At 47.3% G+C, this 18,943-nt stretch overlaps 2 pseudogenes across 1 annotated transcript; one reads left to right on the forward strand and one right to left on the reverse strand.

Moving 5' to 3' along the window:
• The first annotated feature begins 7,402 nt into the window (after positions 1-7,402).
• On the forward strand, positions 7,403-8,623 carry LOC116560088 (annotated as a pseudogene).
• Positions 8,624-9,001: 378 nt separating this feature from the next.
• LOC116560089 lies at positions 9,002-18,310 on the reverse strand (annotated as a pseudogene). Its single transcript, XR_004272782.1, has 2 exons — positions 10,762-18,310; positions 9,002-10,462 (listed from the first exon to the last, which is right to left on the reverse strand). The product of XR_004272782.1 is annotated as a tetratricopeptide repeat protein 33-like (transcript).
• Positions 18,311-18,943: the final 633 nt, after the last annotated feature.

The following is an 18,943-nucleotide window of genomic DNA, read 5'->3' on the forward strand; positions in this document are numbered from 1 at the left end:
TCCCAAATCACAGTGGGACCTGCACAGACACAGCGTGATCACCCAGGGTCCATAGCTGCATCAGCACTCACTCTTGCTGTTGTACATCCTGTGGGTTTGGAGAAATGAATAATCACATGTATCCACTATCATAGTGTCATACAGAATATTTTCACTGCCCTAAAAATCCTCTGTGCTCCACCTATTCATCCTTCCCTCACCCCTAGTCCCTGGCAACCACTGTTCTTTTTACTGTCTCCGTAGTTTTGCCTTTTCCAGAATATCATATCGCTGGAACCATGCAGTAGATGGGCCGTGCAGATTGGCTTCTTTTACTCAGTGATGCACATTTCAGTTCTCTCCATGTCTTTTCATGGCTCGATAGCTTTGTCTTTTTCACTGAATAATATTCCATTGTCTGGGTGTACCACAGTTTATCCATTCAGGTACTGGTGTGGGCCAGACCCTCTCTCGGCTTCTGCAGAAATAATCTCTCCTAGAGATTTTGTGCCTCCAGGACAGTCATGGTGATGCCGTTTTGAAGTTAGAGGGAAAAGTCTGCAGAGCTTCCCTGAATGGGGTGAGGAGGGGGCAGCAGCTGTGGGGGGAGTGTGCAGGTGACAGGGAATGACTGAAGGACATCTTGGCTCATTCCCAGTTTTGGCAATTATGAATAAAACTACTGTAAACATCTGTGTGCAGTTTATTTTTTTAAATGGACGTGAATTTGCAATTCGTTTGGGTAAATACCAAGAGGCACGATTGCTGGGTCATGTGGAGAGAGCATGTTTAGTTTTATAGAAACTGCCAAAGTGTCTCCCAATGTGTCTGTGCCATTTTGCATTCCCACCAGCAATGAAGGAGAGTTCCTGTCGCTCCTCATCCTTGCCAGCGTTTGGTGTTTTGAATTGTGGCCATTCTAATAGGTGCGAAGTGGGACCTTGTGTGAAATGCATGTTTGATGTACTAACTTTGTAGTCTCTGGATATTTAGAGCAATGTTCGCAGTTTAAGGAGTGATGATTGTTAAAAATTCCTAAGATTAAAAAATGAGCATTAAGCCAGGTGTAAACAGTAGTCAGTATTCCTCTCCATGCCCAGGAATTCTTCAGATCTGCAGCACCTTCAATATATGACATGAACAGTGCAGGCCTGTGTGCTGGGTGGAGGTGGCTAGGGGCCACATTCTCTCCATGGTAGACTAGCAGTATTTTGGGGAGAGTCAAGGGAAGATGGGTGAATCGGGGTTGGAGAGCGGGGACACAGGACTGGGTGGGGTGGCTAGGGAGGACGGCATGGCTCTCCATGATGGACTGGAAGTATTTTGAGGGGCGTGTCAAGGGGAAAAGGCTCAATCAACGTTGAGGAAAAAGCATGGAGGAAAGAGCAATGTGGCAGGAGATGAAAGTCCAGGATTGTGTCAATGGCCAAGGAAAAATTTAATAGGGTGGTTTAATATTTCGTTGGATGTGATTAGCATTGCTGTGATGTGAACCTTCTTTGTTTTTATAAGTTGGCTACACTATAAACGCCTTACGTGAGTGGTTTTTATGAAACTCCGGGAAAAATGTCCATGCCTGCATCCATGAGGGACAGAAAGAAGGAACAGCCATCGGCAGGGGGGAGGTGATTGAGACGGAGGCGTTTGTAGCAGCAGCCTGAAGTGACTTCATTCACGTGGTTCCCCTCCCGCCAAGGACTGCGGAGGGACGTGGTGACAAGGAGGTAAGGGAAAAGGTAACATGTGACAAAAGATGCAGCCTGTTCGAGCCAGCCCTTATCAGCTTGCAAGTTGATTGTTAAATTTGCAGGAATTGTAGTGAGCTGGATATTAAACCATTGGTAGAGTGAAATCAACAACGATGGGAGGTATTCTAATATTCACACCACGGAAACTGGCACACACATTACATGTGAGCACTCACCTGCCCCAAACCCTGCCCACAGCTTCGTAAACATTGACCAGCATACCACTGCATATGACCATTTCTTTTCTTTTTTTTTTTTCTCACTTTTTAGAGACAGGGTCTTGCTTTATCACCCAGGCTGGAGTACAGTGGCTCAATCACAGCTCACTGTAGCTTCAAATCCCTAGCTCAGGCAATCCTCCCACCTCAGCCTCCTGAGTAGCTAGGACTGCAGGTATATGCCACCACACCTCACTAATTTAGAACATTTTTTTTTGTAGAGATGGGGTCTTGCTGTGCTGCCCGGGCTTGTTTCGAACTCCTGGCCTCAAGCCACCCTCTGGCCTCGGCCTCCCAAAGTGCTGGGATTGCAGGCGTGAGCCACCGCGCCCGGCCTGGAGTCTGCTTCTGCTCTTGCGCCCATCCTCTTTCCAGGCTCGTCTTGTGTCACTTCCTGTTTTCGCCCAGACACCAAAGTTGTCACAATCTCTACCTCCTGGTCTTCTGCAAACGCACTGCCCTTACCCTGCCTGCTTCCCAGTTTTCAACCCAAATATCCCTCCTGGGGCTGCTGCCAGCACAGAGAGTGCTTGAACACCTTAGGAAAAGGTGTCTGACCTCACCGCCCCCCGCTTGCGCCCCCCTCCCACCCTCTCCCCTAGAGTTCCAGGCCGTGAGTTGGGCCTGCACATTCACTCATTTCTGAATGACGACAGCCTGGTGTGGGCCGGACCCTCTCTCGGCTTCTGCAGAAATAATCTCTCCTAGAGGTTTTGTGCCTCCAGGACAGTCATGGTGATGCCGTCTTTGAAGTTAGAGGGAAAAGTCTGCAGAGCTTCCCTGAATGGGGTGAGGAGGGGGCAGCAGCTGTGGGGGGAGTGTGCAGGCAACAGGGAATGAAAGAGGAGACCCCTCATGTGCTGAGGCCTGAAGCTCCGCTCTGTGGTGTGGCAGGATTTCTGGCCCCCGCCTGCCTCTGTTGGGGAGGGGAGGAACCAAGGTCCCCAGGCCTCTGGGATGAGCTCCAAGGTGTCCCTGCCCCAGGCCATGGCCTGGGCCGCCCGCTGTCTCTGCGGTCGCTCTGGGTCAGAGCCATTTTCTGACTTGTCAGCAGGAATGGAAATGGCCACTTAAATAAAAATTCAAGCTGCAAGGAAAATTTTTAGGGCTGCAGAGCAACTGCTCTCGGGATTTTTACAAGTATCGCTTTTCCCAAAGACGGCGCTGTCCCAGGGCATTCAAAACCGGATGTTCTCACTCATAGGTGGGTGTTGAACAATGAGAACACGTGGACTCACGGAGAGGAGCATCACACACAGGGGACAGTTGGGGGGGTAGGGGAGAGACAACAGGGGGTGGGGAGGGGGGCGGGGAGGGATAACATGGGGAGAAATGCCAGATATAGTATGCTCCCAAAGTAAAATAAAAAAAAAAAAAACCAACTTGTTCCTGCCCTCAGCTCCACCAGTTCCTATCGGAGGGGAGGGGAGGGAAGATGAAGAGAAAAACAGCCCCCGGAGGAACCGTAAGGCAGGGCCGGCCCCTGCACACCCTGCCTCCCCGAGGTTCACCAAGGACAGGCAGCAGTCAGGAGGGGCTGCCGGAGACCGTCCCTCACACCCGCTTCTCATCAGAGCAGCGCTCATCACAAACCCTCCTGACTTCAGAATGCTGTGTGTTGTTTACAAATGCGTATCGACGTTATTTTAAAACACACAAGTCAGTCTTCCTAAGGGTGGGCATTGTCGCCATCCCCAGCAGGAGAGTGCTTTGGGAACCAAGAGAGTAAGCGCCCACGCCCGCCTGGGGCAGCAGAGAGGAGTCCCGCCCAGGTGCCTGGTTGGGACGTGCGCTTCAGCTGCCTTACCTCTCTGGTTTCAGAGTCTCCTCTGAGTGACCAGGGTTTCTCTTCCTTGGAAAGCCGGGTACCTGTTTTGCCCAGAGCCTCTGGTGCCCAAGCAAGCCTGCGGCTGCTGATATCACCACTGCTTTCCTGGGAACCACTCCAGGGTGGCTGACTTGGTACCCTGCAGAAACCTTGTGCTCAAAAAAATCTACCTCACAGCCAGGCATGCCTGCCAGGAGAGACTGGGAATGTAAAATTCCTCGGCAGGTTTGCTCTGAGGCTGAAAGCAACTAAACGGCCAAATGGGATCATGTGGAGCTTCTTGTCCTTCTGACCCGAGAAAGTCAAGCGTCACATGTTTTCTTGTGTCTTCTTTCTACCTTTTCTAGTTATGACTAAAACAGGGGCTAAACTAGGCCACGGTCCTGCTGCCTCCATCAAAACACGCTATGGCCTTAAGACGAAAAGGTGCAACTTCCTTTATGACTCGTGGGCATGGGGTCATCCCTCAATGTTTATTGGGCTCTTGACATAAATGATGACCCTGCAAACAGTTACTGGGTGCTTCCTGCGGGCCAGCATTGCGCTAAGCAATGTACAGGCACCATCTTATTTCAGCATTTCAACCACCTTGTGAGGAAAGGAAGTATGATTTTTACCATCATTTTCCAGGTGAGAAAAACTAGCCTCAGAAAGTTACGAAGCTGATCACACAGCTCATCTGCAGTGGTGTTGGAATGTAGACTCAAATATTTCACACTCCGGTTACAATACTGCGTTCCCGAGACTTGTAAATTCAGTCCAGTTGTGAAGTGCAAAGTCTAACTTGGACTGGTGATGTGGCTTGGCTCTACCTAAATCTTACCTTGAGCTGTAGTAATCCCTACGCGTCATGGGAGGGACCCGGTGGGAGGTAATTGAATCATGAGGGCAGGTTTTTCATGTGCTATTCTCATGATAGTGAATAACTCTCATGAGACCTGATGGTTTTTTAAAGGGGAGCTCCCCTACATAAGCTCTCTTGCCTGCTGCCATAGAAGACGTGTCTTGCTACCCCTTTGCCTTCCACCATGATTGTGAGGCCTCCCGAGCCACGTAGAACTGTGAGTCATTCCTTTATAAATTACCCAGTTTGGGGTATGTCTTTATTAGCAGCATGAGAACAGACTAATGTAACTGGTCTTTGGGCAACAGACAAACCTATAACACCAGTCTCGGCTTCTTTTTTTTTTTTTTTTAGATGGAGCCTCACTTTGTCACTCAGGCTGGAGTGCAGTGGCATGATCTCAGCTCACTGCAACCTCTGCCTCTCAGGTTCAAGTGATTCTCGTGTCTCAGCCTTCTGAGTAGCTGGGATTACAGGCGCCTGCCACCATGCCCAGCTAATTTTTGTATTTTTACTGGAGATGACGTTTCGTCATGTTGACCATGTTGGTCTCAAACTCCTGACCTCGCCTGATCCACTTGCCTTGGCCTCCCAAAGTGCTGGGATTACAGGCGTGAGCCACCACACCCAGCCTAGTCCTCTTTTGAGGAAGTAGAAAAGTCATCCTTAGACAATCTCTGTCAATACATTATTAAAAGGTAAACTTAGTGTAAGTTTACCAGTTGCTGACAGACACTGAACTTATTTGGCCTGGGTTTTTCTCTACAAGCTGTGTTTTCCCACTTCCATGTTGTACCCAGGAATTATGACATTGAACCATCTGAAGTCGAGGTTATTGTAGGTCATTACCCAGAGACTATCAGCAATTTCATGTGACTCAACCTAATCACAGACACTGCAGCTTGAGAAGCCTTTACTATCTTCACCACCCCATCTCCCCAGTCCCTCAAGCAATAATTCCTTCTGCCCCAGTTTTACCCTCACTTCAAGTTATGGCTAAAATAATGCCACCTGGAGGCAGTGTTTCCTGAACTTCCACAGCACCTGATTTGTACCTCTCGTCACTATCTTCTTGACATCTTGGTTATTTGTGTGTATGTGTGCACGCTTTTGCCTGGTCAAGGACCCATGTTTAATTTTTTTTTTTTTTTGAGACGAAGTTTCACTCTTGTTGCCCAGGCTGGAGTGCAACGGTGCGATCTCAGCTCATTGCAACCTCCGTCTCCCAGGTTCAAGCGATTCTCCTGCCTCAGCCTCCCGAGTAGCTGGGATTACAGGCACCCACCACCATGCCTGGCTAATTTTTTGCATTTTTAGTAGAGATGGGGTTTCACCATGTTAGCCAGGCTGGTCTTGAACTCCTGACCTCAGGTGATCTGCCCACCTTGGCCTCCCAAACTGCTGGGATTATAGGCATGAGCCACCGTGCCTGGCCAGCCATGTCTAATTTATTCCTGTCAGCTCTTAATATCTGGCACACAGTAGTAGCTAAGAGTTGACTGAGCTCAGCCGTGTGACTTTCTGCTCTTGTGGTGGCAGTATATCTATCCCAGGTCTTCACACTCTAGCTTGTGGGATAATCTGAGCAGAAAATGAGGAATGGGGTGTAATCCTCCCAGTTCCTCCCATCATCACTCCTGTTCCCTCCCAGGAAGAGCGTGGTGAGGGGCACCTCTGGCCCCACTTGGGTGGAGAGGCACTGAGGAGCCCTGCGTGAGATTGAATGAAAAGCTCAGGTGAGGATGACTTTAGATGTCCCAGGGACAGGACCTTCTTAATGTCATTCTACCCCAGAGAAACATCTCCCGAATCTGGCTGATTGGCAGAGCCACAGCCTCAGTTTTGGTCACCGCCTCATGTGCGGTCTCAGGAAGTGGTGTGCTGGCAGGGGCTCTGCATTTTCCCCATCGACGACATTCTGGAACGGATCCCCTGGCAGCCCTTCCCTCCCAGGCTTGATTACAGTGGAAGGGATTGTGAATCTGTATTTCCTCCAGAGAGGCGAAATCCACACAAACTGAGTCGGCTTCGTCTCTAGAAAATGTTGATGGTGGAAGACCACAGGCTCTTGAGTAGCTCATCTCAAACCACCAGAGCTGTGGCTTCCTCTTGGTATCTCCTGGCTTAAAAGCAAGACAGGAAAAGTGGGAAGCCAGGATTTGAAGTGGCTGGCAGTCTCCGTCTCTTTGTGGGCAACTATCCACTGCAGACTCCAGATTTGGCGCAGTGGAGCCAGCGTGTGGGAGACATGGGGCGCGGGGGAGAACACAGGCGGAGGCGGAGGGCTGCCAGGTGGGTGCTCCAGCACCAGCTGTGCGGCCTGGGCAGCAGGGCCCCTCCTGGTCATGCTGCACCTCACTTTCACCACCTCTCCTGTCTGCCGGCCTCAAGTGAGAACGCAGATGGTGAAGGCAATACCGTTGAAAGCAATTTCAGGGGCACAAAACTCAACCGCAAACACACATAAGAAAGTACTTAGAAAAATCATAAAGAGCTGCAGGAATGTAAGGAATCAATATTATCCACTCACTCCTTAACTCATTTACTGAATGCCTAGGAGATGCTGGGCAGCGTGGGTAGTGCCCAGACAGAGATGAACGCTCCTGATCCTCAAGGAAGTCAAACGGCAGTGGGGAGATTGACATAAAGACAAGAGGAACAACCAACGCTAAGCAAAGACACAGGCGTGAGGGCATGCAGGAGCCCGCCAGAGACTGCGTATTGAGGAGCGGTAAGGTGGCAGGGGTGACGGGGGCAAGACGTAGTGGAAGAACCAGTGATCAACGAGGAATACAAAATATGGAAAAAGAATGCTCCTTTTCTTTATGATTTGGTGATGACCCATGCTCCGGAGTGCCCCAGCCTAACTGCCCAGTGGCTTCCAGATGTAACCAGAAGGGAAAGATTTCAGCATTCATTGACTTGTGCTGGGGACACACACATTGGATGAACAAAACCATCTTGTGATAGCCAGCGTGCAACTCCCTAATGATGATGTTCAGGTTGACGCATCACACTATGACAGTGAGAAAGGAGAATGTGGAGGTTTTGGTTCAGTTAGTGGAAAAATTGAAATGGAAATCAAGATCAGCCATGAACGAGAAGTAAACAGGGCTCGTTCTATGCCCCGGAACCCTTGTATCATTGCAACAGACTCCTTCCAGTGATGTTTTGTCTTCGACTATACAAAACATCCTTCTAAACCAGATCCTTCTGGAGAATGCAACCCAGATTTGTGTCTCCGTGGACAGCAGAAGGAAGGCTATGGGCTTTCTTGGAACCCAAATCTCAGTGGGCACTTGCTTAGTGCTTCAGATGACCACACCATCTGCCTGTGGGACATCAGTGCCGTTCCAAAGGAGGGAAAAGTGGTGGATGCGAAGACCATCTTTACAGGGCCTACAGCAGTGGTAGATGTTTCCTGGCATCTGCTCCACGAGTCTCTGTTTGGGTCAGTGGCTGATGATCAGAAACTTATGATTTGGGATACTCGTTCAAACAATACTTCCAAACCAAGCCACTCAGTTGACACTCACACTGCTGAAGTGAACTGCCTCTCTTTCAATCCTTATAGTGAGGTTCATTCTTGCCACAGGATCAGCTGACAAGACTGTTGCTTTGTGGGATCTGAGAAATCTGAAACTTAAGTTGCATTCCTTTGAATCACATAAGGATGAAATATTCCAGGTTCAGTGGTCACCTCACAATGAGACTATTTTGGCTTCCAGTGGTACTGATCGCAGACTGACTGTCTGGGATTTAAGTAAAATTGGAGAACAATCCCCAGAAGATGCAGAAGACGGGCCACCAGAGTTGTTGTTTATTCATGGTGGCCACATTGCCAAGATATCTGATTTATCCTGGAATCCCAGTGAGCCTTGGGTGTTCTGTATCAGAAACTAATATCATGCAAGTGTGACAAATGGCAGAGAACGTTTATAATGATGAAGACCCTGAAGGAAGCGTCGATCCGGAAGGACAGGGGTCCTAGATGTGTATGTCTTTACTTCTTGCGATTTTAGACTCCGCTTTTTTCTTCTCAATCCTGAGAGTGATTTAACACTGGTTTTGAGCCACAGACTTTGTTCAGCTGTCCCTCTATATAATAGGTACCATCAGTAATGCCATTAGCCCAAACAGTGGCTGTTTTCTAAATATTAATAGGGGAGGGGGGCTTGATTCAGCAAAGCCACAGACTTACATTGAAATTTTCTTCGGGAATTTTCTAGTAAAAAACCCAGGTCGAAAGTAGCTACAGAAAGGGGAACATTATGTGTGATTATTTTTCTTACGCTATATTCCCATGTTTTTCAGACTCATTTAAGTAAAGGCTAGAATGAATAAGGAACAGAGCCAAAATAAGGTAGGTGTCTGAGCCATGAAGTATAAATACTGAAACTTGTCACTTTTATTCAGGAAATAGGGGAGATTCAAGTCATATAGATTCCTACTCAAATCTTGACACCTGACTTTGCAGGATGCACATTTTCATACGTAGACCAGTTTCTACATAAAAAAAAAAAAAAATAAAACCATCATTCTCATATTTATCAAAACTTCACACTTCTAACAAATACTGAAGGAGACAACTATCTATCATTGTTATAACTTCAAAGGCAAAACAGGAACACAAATCAGAATTAAGATAAACGTCAGAAAATGTTCAGAATGTACACATCTGTGTGCATTTCCAGCCAAACTTTCAAAGATTCCACATATAGCCAAATGACAACGTAGAATCAAAATGAATGTCAAAAATATTCAAGCTTTCTGACAGACTTACTCTCATAAAGCAAGAAAAAGAGAGTAAATAACGAGCAGTATATTTCTCAGAGGGAGGGAAATCACACCCTTTATCATAAAACAAAAGTTGAGACAGCATTTCAATAACACTGGCCAAGTTATTCACTATTCTTTTCAAGTTTTGTCTTTAAAATGTGTTCATTTACATATTCAGGTTAAATTGTTTATTAATCAAAAACAATTTTACTCAGAATTTTAACCTTGAGAAATATAAATCATAACTTATTAAAGCATATTCCGAACACTATACAATAATCCTGCCATTTTAGTTTTTGTGTGCCTCATCTGAAAAACTTACTTTACAACCAGGAGTTCTGCTATCTATCTCCAGAGTAAATGTCTCTGTCAAAACTTCAGGTGGCCATCAAAAAGACGGATTCAGATAACCTTTTGCACGCTGCTTCATGGGGCTCTGATAAATACAGACCACCTGGTGGTGTAGCACCATCTTCCTCTTCAGTTACAGTCTCTACGGCCCCAGAGCGGACACGGTAACCATTGTTTTATTTGCGGAAACTGTATTCTTTTTCTCAGCAATAGCCGCACAAACAGCAACAATCTCATCACTTTCAAAGTCATAGTCTGGAATTGACTTGGGTGAAAAGTGTGTTACGTCAGCTGGTGCTTCGCTTTTTTTTTTTTTTAATCCTCTGTGCTACCTTCTGCTGCTGCTGGGGTGTTCTTGCCCAGGAGAGGTCTTCTTTCCATATTTCAGGGTTCACTGGAGAGATGTGAAGGGCTACTTGAACTGCCAGGATTATCTCTCCTAATCCAAGTTGAGCACGTCCCAAAGTTTGCCAAGACTCCCATGAATGTGGATTTCACTGCACGGTTATTTCTGCTGCATGCACTGCTGGGAACATTTCATGCAGAGACATTAGCATCTGTGATTTCATCTCGTATAGGGTAGCATCATTTGGGGTTAACTGTCGTACTTTATCTCACTTCTGAATTGCCTACCGGTATCTTTTATTTTCAGCCAAACTGGCTTCTTCATCCTTCAGTTGTTTACGTTTCCCAGCACAGCCTTCAAGAAGAATTTATTGCCAGGCACGGTGCTCACACCTGTAATCCCGGCACTTTGGGAGGCCAAGGCAAGCAGATCACGGGGTCAAGAGATCGAGACTATCCCGGCCAACATGGTGAAACCCCATCTCTACTAAAAATACAAAAATTAGCTGGGCGTGGTGGCATGCACTTGGAGTCCCAACTACTCGGGAGGCTGAGGCAGAAGAATTGCTTGAACCCAGGAGGTGGAGGTTGCAGTGAGTCAAGATTGGGCCACTGCATTCCAGCTTGACAACAGAGTGGAACTCCATCTCAAAAAAAAAAAAGAAATTGCTTTCCTACGTTTAATGGCATGAAGCCAGTTCCCTTCGTCATTGTCAACTGCATCCTTCTCATCAGCAGCTTCAGCTTCAAACTGCTGGGAAGTGACCTTTGAGACCTTCTTGCCAATTTCTTCTTCCACCCAAAGGAAGACATTCTGCCTGCCCTGGATGCCTGGTTTCCTAAGAAACGGGGTTGGCCCACTCTGGGGCATCTGGACAGTCCACAGAAGCGGGCAAAGCCAACTCTTAATCTTTCTCCTCCGCCAGTCCCTTCTCCAGGACCACAAATCCCAGAAAATCAGTGTTTTTAAAGCTGTCCTGTTGATTGTATGTGCAGTCAGGATGGAGGACCAGCCCCCTAGAGATGAGGTGCACAGGCAGCCTCTGTGTTGATTCCATGCTGTTCCTGCCTTCCTTCTGGAGAAGGGAGTCCATGCTTTCCTTCAGAAAGGAACGAACATCTATGCGATAACAAGAGTCAATGACCCTAAGGCATTGTAGACCTCTATCCAGTAGAATCAGACCCGGTCATGATTCAAAGACCTGAGGAAAAGGCAGTACTTCTGGATAGTCTGTTCAAGCCCAGTGGAGGCTTTGCCTTGAGTGATGGATGGTGAGGAGCCCCATCAGTGGTTGAATCATTGCATTAACGCATCAAGGCTCGGGCTCTCTGGCTGGCCATTGAAACTGTGGATGTCATTAGTCTCTTAGCAAGGTGAACTTTGGGTAATATCAAGAAAAGGAATTATGAATCTTGGAATCAGCATTCACCTTCTTAGAGAAAGAAAGGAAGGCAAGAAGGAAAAAGAGTGTCTCCGATTCACATTAGAGCTTTGAGTCCAAGAATTGTAAACATGTATAGGCTGCCAAATCTCACTCTAAATATATTCCAATGATCTCATGTTTTCATATGCAGTGGAATAAAAAGAGGCATTTTTATTCATCTCAGATGACAGCATCTTGAGCTTTTATGGGAGTGTTGTAGCAGTATGAGTTTAACCAAGAGCTGCAGTCAATATTTCAGCCGTTCAGAGTCCCCACAACAGGCATGTTAGACACTGAATGACAATTGTCTTGTCATTGCAACTTGGAGCCTCGAACACGTTCCCAAATGTTAACAGCAAATCCCCCACCCCCAGGGGGAAAATCCCCAATCAAAGATCCTCTGAGGAGAGCCAAGCGAGGCACTGGAGAGAGCAACACGCATATTTTGAGGTGATTAACATCTCGGTTTTGGCCTCCTCATCTGCAAGGGCTTCATCTGTTACTTGTTTTCTCTTTGGCCAAAGAGACCACATCCAGTGTCCCGAAGGAGAAGGCTGGAAATTTTTCGGAAAGCCCTTTTAGGAGAAGCCCAGTGAGAGGGCAAGTGAAGCTTCACTCCTTTTATGGCCAAGATCTCACAGTGTGAGACACAAAAAAGACAGCAAGAGCGAGAGAGCTGGAGTGCGCCCTATCTCCATTCCTCTGCTCCCCGGGGCTGTGGAGCCCATGTGATCCCGACCTTGAGCTGAACAGAATTGATCCAAAAACCAGGGACCCTTTCAGTGGCCCCTGGGGTGCCAGGAAGGTCCAGCACTCCATGTCCTCTCACCCTTGGGGCTAGCCTTCATCCCCCTCTGGCATCTTCTTCCCAGTCCTGCGTGTGCATAAATCAAGCAGCAGGGTAGCACGGAAACATGACGAATACCTTGGCTGGCTCCTGCTTGAAAAGACAAGGGGGGAGGAGAGGGATTCTAAAGTAACCGGGCCTTGGCTGGAAATGCAGCCAGAATTTAGTGTTCCTGGAGCTGGCCCCAGCTGCTCAGACAGGAGCTGCCAGGGGAGCCTTCCCTGGGGGCAGCCCCAGCTCTCCATGCGCTGGAGGAGTTAAAAGCTTTGGTGTCTGTCAAGAACATTATTCAAAAATTCTTGGACACTTCTAAGCCCTTGCTGTGAGCACGGAGACAGGGTGGAGGGAGGCTTTGCCTAGGCTGGGATGGCCCTTGGGTATAGCCCCAGGTTTGAGTGCTGCTATATTCACGGATGTTGCCCCAGAGGTGGGTGTGTGATGCCCATGTGTGCATGTGCATGTGTGTGCATGTATGTAGGGGACCAGTGAGGCAAGAGAGCACACTTAAGGACACGGTTTTAACTACACTGCCAGCTTTCAGTCTGGAGCCTGTGAATGCCGCAGCTGCTGGCATCTCCCTTTCTGTTTCCGGGTTTCACTAGCTCCCTGTGTCTCTGGTCTCTCCGTTCATTCTTTTCAGTGGGTCAGGACCCTGCTGGAATGACTCTTGAAGAGTCTGCTCTGCCCGCCCTGTCCAGGGGCTCCCAGGAGGGAAAGCTGAGGGTTCTAGGCATTTCCCTCCTGCCTCCTCTGTGTGCCAGGCCCACTGCAGGGGGCTCCTAAGTGTCCTGGCTCTCCCGGGAGGTGCCACAGTCAGGACCCCATAAGGGACTAGTTCAGCCTTCAAGGAGCTTCAGGCTAGAGATTCTCTTTGTTTTGTTCTTGAGGGTCATGAAGAGATCATTCCAATTGCCACCGACAAGAGATTCTGGGAGGCACCAGAACACAGCGGAGGGCCACAGAGAGGCTTCTTCCGCCCAGAGCTCTGTAGGGATGAGGCCTCAGATGTGACAGGCTCTGAGCACAGGAGTATTAGCAGCTCAGGAGGGCTGCCTCCCTAAAAAACATTCAGCACGTTAAAATATTCACTGCCTCTCCAAAATCTCAACACTTAAAAGCATTTTTAATGTTTCTTTTTCTTTTTTTTTTTTTAAGGGAAGAAGCACCACAGGGACTCTCACTGCGAAGAAGACAGACCATTATCACCACTCCTCCCCTCTGTTCCCCCAAGGCCCCTCCTGACCACAGCGTCAATCTTCCAGCTGGCTGGTAATTAGCTTTCCCCAGGGCAGGGGCACATCACCAGCTCAGGCCTCCATCCAGGGATTTCCTGTCACCAAAGTTGCACTAATGCAAATCCATTTTTCATTAGGAGAAAATAAAACTCACAAATGACATCAACTGAAAAATGTTCTTTGAGAGCAAGTTATTTCCATTTAAAGCTAAGCACATGACAGCTGGTGACTTTTAATGGAAAGTAAAATTTGCTGGGCTGAATTACTATCAACCCACTTGAGAATTTGTGTTTTTAATTTTCCTTTCTGGAGAAAGGCAGCGCTCTGGAGTCCAGCAGAGCAGATGAGGAATGGAAAGGTCTGGTCTCGTCTCTAATTGCAGCCTCAAAAGACCCGGGACAGTCCTCAGTAAAATCATGTCCCAAGATTTAGTTACATTAATTTTCTTTACCCTGTACTTGAAACTCATTTAATAAGCTGGTTAGAAAACAAACTTTCTGTTTCACCATTTGTTTGGGCCCCCAAAACCAAAACAGTTGTATGTGTACTGAAAACTATCCATATTTTCCCCACTTAATAGAAAATATCTGGTAGAGCAGAACTGGGTGGGCATTTGCTATGGACTGAATGTGCCCCTGCCGTTCATATACTGAAGCCCTAATCCCCGAGTGTGATGGTATTTATTAGGAGGCGGGGCCTCTGGCAAATTTAAATGAGAGCATGAAGGTGGGGCCTCCATTACTGGGTTATTGTCCTTAAGAGGAAGTGACCAGAGCTCACTCTCCCCACCACATGAGGACATAGTCAGGAGGTGGCTGTCTGCAAGCCAAGAAGAGAGCCCTCACCAAAACAGAATCTGCTGGTATCTTGATGTTGGATTTTTTTAGCTTCCAGGACTGTGAGAAATAAATATTTGTTGTTTAAACCACCCAGTCTAACTACAACAGAAGCAGGCTAGAAGGAACTCTGTTACCATGAGCTCCAGGGATGAGCTGTCCATATACCTGTGCTACATCAGACATGAAAGAGGAGTGCTGTGAGACTAGCTTTTTTGTGAACCTGTTTCAGACCAATATGAATTGAGTTCCTCTTATTTTCCAGAATCTTCCAGCACTTCTGGAATCCATATTTGTTATCTATATGGATAACAGCACCTCTGGAATTTGGGGACAAGGTCAAAGGGTGTCAGGATTTGAAGGGGAAGCCATAAGAATCTTCACAATATAATTGAGATTCAACACTTGCAGATGCAACCCACCCTTGGGGTGATTTTGCAAATGCATGGCTGAGGATATCATGGTTTGCTACATCAAGATTAGATAACCCAAAGTTTATTAGAAGATTAAATTACAAAAAGTAATGACAAGGTAACTTGTAGTAAGTCACGTTATTTGATGAGAATTAAAGTGGATAGGCATGAGTCTGTAAGGAGCCTAGAAGAAGAGAGGTGAAGAGTAAGAATCTAGCTAGTGTCTCCCCGGGGGTGTCAGGGAATGGTAAAGACGTTCCAGACTCTACCACAATCTGAGCCACACTCCCCTGAAGACTTTTACCCTGACTCCTGGTTAACAAGCAATTTTCTAAATGCTAATTCAGTTTTTCTGAATAGTAGTTAGAAAGGTGTGTCTCTGGTGGTACATTACTTCAACTCGCATGCTGGTTTTCCCATCCGTCTACTGTGGGAGTTTGGTTGGCCAGAGTCCATTCCTTGAGGCCGGCTCAACGTGGTGTGGGCTGATTACAACATGGAGTTTCTGAAACTTGAGAGTTAAGGGCCAGATCTGGACCCAGGCCTGTTCCAAGCCACAGATGCCCTTTGAGTCTCCGCTTGATCGGGCTGCCAGCCATGGAACATCATTGCTGTCATGGAACACCCCCACAGCTGTCAGGGCTCCCACTCTCGGACACGTTACTGGGTCTGTATTTTGTCTTTCTTCTACAGCTCCTTCCTCCCATTTCTCCTCTCTCAGATTGTGAGACCTTCTGCCGCGGGGTGCTGTCTCTCCTCTTCCACACATGACATGTGTAAGGTCTTGACCACAAGGACACTCAATCTATTGAATGACTTCACCGGCAAAAGATATTTGAAAAGATGATAGGTGCAAATACAATTTATTTATCTTCTTTGAAATCCAACTGTAAAATACACAGTTAAAATGGAAGCTAAAATGTCCTGTTGTTTGATCTTCAGTTTCTGTCTGAATTGAATTGACTCTCCATCCCATCCTACTTCCTTAGAGACAGACAAGAAACTCCTGTCACCACGCCTTTCTGTACTCTGTCCTATGGCTTTGCTTCCATTTAATCTGGCCTCTACTTGCTATTAAGATGTTATTTGGGGCTGATTAGAGTTTGCACTTGTTTAAATTTATTTCCAGTTATATAGTTACAGGTAATCATTTTAGCAAGTCACCATTATGGAACTACAAACCTCTCAATCACCCTGTAACAAAAAATTTGCTGAACTGGAACGTCATGGTAACAGGCCAGGCATGGCGGAGCACACCTGTAGTCCCTGCCACTCGAGAGGCTGAGACAAGAAGATTGCTTGAGCCTAGGAGTTTGAGTCCGCAGTAAGCTACAATTGTGCCTGTGAACAGCCACGGCGCTCCAGCCAGCCGGGGCAACGCATCGAGGCCTCGTCTCTTAAAACAAACAAACAAACAAACAAAAACATTGAAAAAGGAAACTCATAGTAACAGCAGCAGCTGGCTTACCACACGGCCTCAGGAGCCCTGGGAGGAGTGTATGCAGGAAATAAGGGGCTTCAGCCAGAGGCACAAGAGACAGAATTTTGGTTGCAATGATGGCCAGATGTGTGAGTTTGGGCAAGACCCTTCAACCAAGGCTGTTTCCTCATTTATAACAATGCGGGTAACAACCCCTATCTCATGGGGCTGGTGTGAGGGTTACGTAACCTGACATGTGTCAAATCCACAGCACAGGTGCGGCATGTATAGAGGTAGTTAAATGTTAGTTCCTCCTCTCTTTCTAAGTCCAGGACATAAGGGAATGGGACAAGGGAGCTCTTGTGTGAAGACCCTTCCAGTATTCCCAGGACTTGACCTCTATGGAAGGGGTCCAAAAGCATCCTAAATTCCCATTCAGGGGCTCCGCTATAGCTTGGCCCCAAGATATCATAGTATAAACACAAAGAAGGAAGGAAAGTCTGTCTGTACAATTTATAGAATAAGAAACTCTGAAGTCATGCTTCGCCATCAGAATCAAACAACTTATGGCTCTTTTGTTAGGAAGTTTGCTTATGTCCAACTTACCTGATAAGGAGCCCCAGAGAGAGACCACACTTCAAACTTGCTTGATTTCACCTTCAGTTGTCTGCCAGTGTCTAACGTTTCACAGAGAAAGAGGAGAATAGCCACTCTCAATAGCAGGTCTTAGCTGACCAACGGTGCAGAATATTCACGCTGGTCGTTCCCATCTGCTGAGTCATTACAAGCGCCAGGCCTTGTGCTTTGCATCTTCCTTATTCAACCTCACAATAAACTTAGGAAGCAGTTTTCTCATGCTGTTTTTGCAGATGAGGGTGGACAGGAAAGGTTGAGTGATGTGGGCAGTTGAACACGGAGGTAGGGGGGCCAGAGTCCCACTCCCCTCCAAGAAGGGTGCCGTGTCATCAGTGAGGCCCAATGCATCCACTGGCAGATCAGTTAAATCAGCACTACCAGTCCCACTGCCTTGCAGAGGGCAGGGCTCCTGAGCACAGGAGACAGAGAAGCCTTCTTCCTTCAAAATGCCTCTCACTCTTTTCTTACCTGTGCTCCCACTTTGGGACAGACCCTTGCTCTCTCTCTCCCCTGAAGCATAACTGCTTCCTGCCTGGTCTCCCAGCTTCCAACTCCTTCTTCTGGCACTTAAAAGTCCACAGCAATTTGGCTCCAACCTACTTTTCCACCTGTATGTGTTGCCACTTCTCAATGTGAGCTCTTCCCAGACTCAACTGTATACTTCCAGTTCTTCCTTGCAATTCTTCTCCTCTGGTCCTAAATCCTACCTACGCATGAACCTCTCCTATTCCCCTTGGCCTCCCCTGGCCTGTTTCTCCTGAATAGGAAGAACTTTCCTAGTCTAGCATGGGCATCCAGTGCATTTATGCAACTCAGGATTGCTTGTGTTCACCACTCTGTTTTGTGTTTGTAGTGAGGCTGTAAAACTCCAGGGACCAGATGCAGCACAGTGCAAGGCCTCCTGGGAGGCTCTGTCCCAGAAACAGACATTGAAAAAAAAAGTTATATTTACATGTTGACAGAGCAAGGATTTCTTCAGCTGGAAACTGTCATTAGCAAGGAAAATTAAAGTTAAGAAGCTGCTGGGTTGTTCTTTATTTCTTTGAGTTTCATAATAAATCACAAAGCCATTTGCTGAGCTTTTGTGCAGCTGGTTCTGAGCACCAAAATTCAAGTTACAGCTCTGAAAGCCAGTGTCCACCAGGGCTGAGAATGAGACCAGCGTTTGAACCCTGGCTCCACTTCCTTACTGGGTGGCTATAGGCAAATTCTTTAACCTCTCCAAATTTTCTGGTTGTAATACGTGAAGCAGTATCTCTACTGTATAGGGTTGTTACAAAGAATAAATTTAGATACTGTGTATAGGCTGGGTGTGGTGGCTCACGCCTGTAATCCCAGCACTTTGGGAGGCTGAGGTGGGCAGATCACGAGGGCAAGAGATGGAGACCCGCCTGGCCAACATGGTGAAACCCCTTTTCTACTAAAAATACAAAAATTAGCTGTGCATGGTGGCACGCACCTGTAGTCCCAGCTTCTTGGGAAGCTGAGGCAGAAGAATCGCTTGAACCTGGGAGGCGGAGGTTGCAGTGAGCTGAGATTGAGCCACTGCATTCCAGCCTGGGCTACAAGAGTGACATTCATCTAAAAAAAAAAAAAAAACAAAGAGAGAGCGAGAGAGATACTATGTATAAAAAAAGCTTAGAACCCAAGACATTAGAACCAATGACTATATGATGAATCAAATTGGCTTACTTTCATAAAGTACATTGGGAGGTTAGAATGGTATTGGTAGGAGTGTAGTGAGGACCTGAAGTAGGGTGAACAGGACCATGGCTGCCCGGTTGCCTTTGCTTAGGATGGGTATGGGCTCCAGGTGCAGGGACTGGGCGATGGGGAGGCAGGTGCAACTGGACAGGGCAGTGTGTTGCTTCTTTCCAGGGACCTCAGGGGACACTACCTGCTAACTGTGGGTTCCCCTCCCCCTCCCCAGAACCTAGAGCAGTTCAGCACATACTGGTTTTCACTGAACATTCCCAAGTACTCACTTTCCAAGAATCAAAGAAAGAAGCAGTTCTTTCTAGACTGACTTGCTAAGCAAAA

The sequence above is a fragment of the Sapajus apella genome, unplaced genomic scaffold, assembly GCF_009761245.1.
Source record: "Sapajus apella isolate SASKATOON/1434 unplaced genomic scaffold, GSC_monkey_1.0 scaffold25, whole genome shotgun sequence".
Classification (NCBI taxonomy): Eukaryota; Metazoa; Chordata; class Mammalia; order Primates; family Cebidae; genus Sapajus; species Sapajus apella.